Consider the following 3,149-nt stretch of genomic DNA (forward strand, 5'->3'; position numbering starts at 1 on the left):
TAAAGGCAGGTGGAAACACAAATTCCAGATAATCCTACACTTAACCCTTTGGTGGCTTCCATAGCTCTTAAGACAGAGACATAGCCCAAATGTGGCAAGGCGGGTGGAGGGAGGTACTACATCACCTGGTATGTGGGGATAAGAAGTGGGCTTTAGGGTGAAGCACATAACACCAAGGCTCAGCAGCAAGAGGCACGTCATTTCCTCTGTGTGTGCATGGGCCAGGCTGCTGTCACTGCATGGGGCTCAGTGTCCCCAGGGACCTGCCCTTGCTCTTGCCCCTTTTCCATGCATGCTCCAGAGTAGCCTTGTTTGCGGGACGAGCAGCCGAGCTCAGGCGCCGGGCAGTCTGGGTGTGACTGCCAGCTGATTGGGGAGGTGTCTGAGAGCTCCAACTGCCAGCACCTGGAGACCTTGCTGAACGCTGGATTAGGCCTTGCAGGAGGAGGAGGCCTGATCCCTTGGGAAGCTGAGTTCAGGTGAATCTTCTCTTGCTGAGAGAGGAGGAGCCACTGAACCTGCCTAGCTCCGTGCCTGGAGACCAGGTTGGCCTCCTCTCAGATCACTGAAGGCACACAGCTCCTCTGGTCACCCAGCCTCTGCTCACACACTGCTCCTGAAACCTTCCCCTGTCCCCTACTCTGGGTCTCAGCTCAAATACCACCTCCCCAAGACTGCCAAGGGCCCAGCTGTTCACCTCCTCCTGTCCATCCCTCAGAGCATCCACGGATGGTGATAGTGTCATTTGCAGTGATTGTTGTCTGACCGTGTCTGTCTCCCTCCTTGGAATGCAGACAGGTTGGTTTTATTCATCTTTGAGACCCATTGCCTAGCAGAGCACCTGACACATAGTATCAGGAAACCCAGAATCTCCCTGGTCCTTGCTTCTCAAAGTGCGGCTGGAGGACTGGCCGCTGATGTGCACCCCTCCTGCAGCTTGTTAGAAGCGCAGACTTCCCAGACCTGTGATCAGGTGTGGATGCACGAGGATGGCCTCACATTAAATGGGAGAGGTGCTGGTATAGACGCTTGGGAGGACTTCAGGGGTTGGTAACAGGTGGTGGAAGAGCTGATCTGAGGGGACACTGAGGCACCCCAGAGATGAGCGCCAGTGGAGCACACTGCTGTGGCCGAGGCTGGAAGGACCACAGGAGGAAGGGGCTACTGTGATTCCAGGGGCTGGGGCTCTCCAGCTGGGTGCCACCAAGGCCGGGCACTCACAAGGAGGCACGGCTGGCTGTTGGAGAGGTGCGTGGTGAGCAGAGCAGGGGTGTGGGGCCCTCACTGCCAACTCTGGCCTCCCATCTTCCGCAGGAGCCCCGCCATGGTCAGGCCTACCCACAAACCTGGGAAGGAAACTGGGGAGATGTGGTTCCTGTAACAGAGAGCAGAGCAGGGCAAGGGTAATGGAGCACACAACAGCTGTCACTACAGACGTGATGTCTTTCCTCCCACCCACCCCCACCCGCCGCCGTAGCCAGTAGATGGTGTGTCCCCAACCCATGGCCTGCAGGTTAGCCCTCCCATGTAACCCACAGGGGCTCTTGGGTGGGCGCATTTGGTGGCTCGCTCCCTGGCCAGCCTCTGGATCAGCCTAAGCCACCCTTCTGCTCAGCCTGGCCTAGGAGTCTATGGCCCATCACCTCTGCTCTGCCCCTCATCGCTCCAGGGAGACGCAGAGGACTGAGCGTGCGCAGTAGTACACATAGCCCCGGCCCACAGCTCCGCACTGACTGCTGCCTGCTCTTCACACCTCGCTGGCATGGTTGGAGGTGGGAAAAGCTTTCTAGCCCCTCATCCTCAGGGGAGTAGCAGGGCCACAAGAGCAGGAGGCCCGAGAGCTGCCCTGGGGCTGCACAGAGGGTCGAGGGCCAGGCTGGGGCAGCAGGAACAGGAAGTGTGCTATTTAGAAACGACTCAGCAGCAGGCCCTCGGCAGACGCATAACCACGCTCTGGGGGACTGGAATGAACCAGCCGTCCTGGCCACTGCCCACAACCCCTGATGGATACTGACTTTACTTATGGGCCTATGGGCCCCATTATTCCTGTCTCCCGTACATATTTTCTGAAAGCCCTTGCAAGAAGAGCTGAAAGAAAAGCTAGGAGCCCTGGAGGCTCCTGGCCCCTGCGTTTCTGTATTTCTGGCCACAGTACCGGCTGTCCAGAGAGGAGACGGGGCTCCCTGCCCTCCAGCCCAGCCCAGCAAGCAATACTGCTATGCCCCTCCCATGCCATGCCCATCCTGTCCACTTCTGGGGATCGGTTTCCTTATCCCGGGACTGGAAGAGGCTATCTGGTTATTCAGAGACTACTAGGAAACACCCAGGAGCTGTTGCCAGGGGAATATTAAATGTCTTAGCAAGCACAGTCCTGTAGGCATCTGGCCAGCAGCTCACCCGGGGCCTCCCTCCCTCCTCTGGAAGCTGGCAAACCCTTTGAGGATGGGACCTTCTTCCCTATGGCTTGAGGGGAGGAGTTAGAAACACAGAAACTCTGGGCGCGGTGGCTCATGCCTGTAATCCCAGCACTTTGGGAGGCCGAGGTGGGCAGATCACGAGATCAGGAGATCAAGACCATCCTGGCTCACATGGTGAAACCCCGTCTCTACTAAAAATACAAAAAATTAGCCGGGTATGGTGGTGGGCACCTGTAGTCCCAGCTACTCGGGAGGCTGAGGCAGGAGAATGGCATGAACCTGGGAGGCAGAGCTTGCAGTGAGCTGAGATCGCGCCACGGCACTCCAGCCTGGATGACAGAGCGAGACTCTGTCTCAAAAAAAAAGAAACGCAGAAACTCAGTTTTCTGTCGCCTTAAACCATAGAACCCCAGGTGCAGCTCTGCCCTTTTACCTGCCCCTGGCCTGGAGATATCACCCCCGCCGCCTAAGTGTGGGCCTGCCCGCTGGGAGTCAGCCAAATGACCCGGTGGCCCTGCTAACGTTCCGAGGTCTTGTCAGTCCCCGTGGCCCACCCTGCTCTCCATGGCTCCTCCCTCCCCTCACTCCCGCTCAGGAGTGCTCCCACTGCGTTCTCCCCTGTGCAGCCTATCGTGGCCAAAGGAAGCCGATGGGGACGGAGCCGCGGCTCCAAGGAGGGCTGATGATGGATAGAGTCTGCAAAGCATGGTGAGGCCATTTCCTGTCCTGACT

This window comes from Theropithecus gelada, chromosome 9, assembly GCF_003255815.1.
Source record: "Theropithecus gelada isolate Dixy chromosome 9, Tgel_1.0, whole genome shotgun sequence".
NCBI lineage: Eukaryota > Metazoa > Chordata > Mammalia > Primates > Cercopithecidae > Theropithecus > Theropithecus gelada.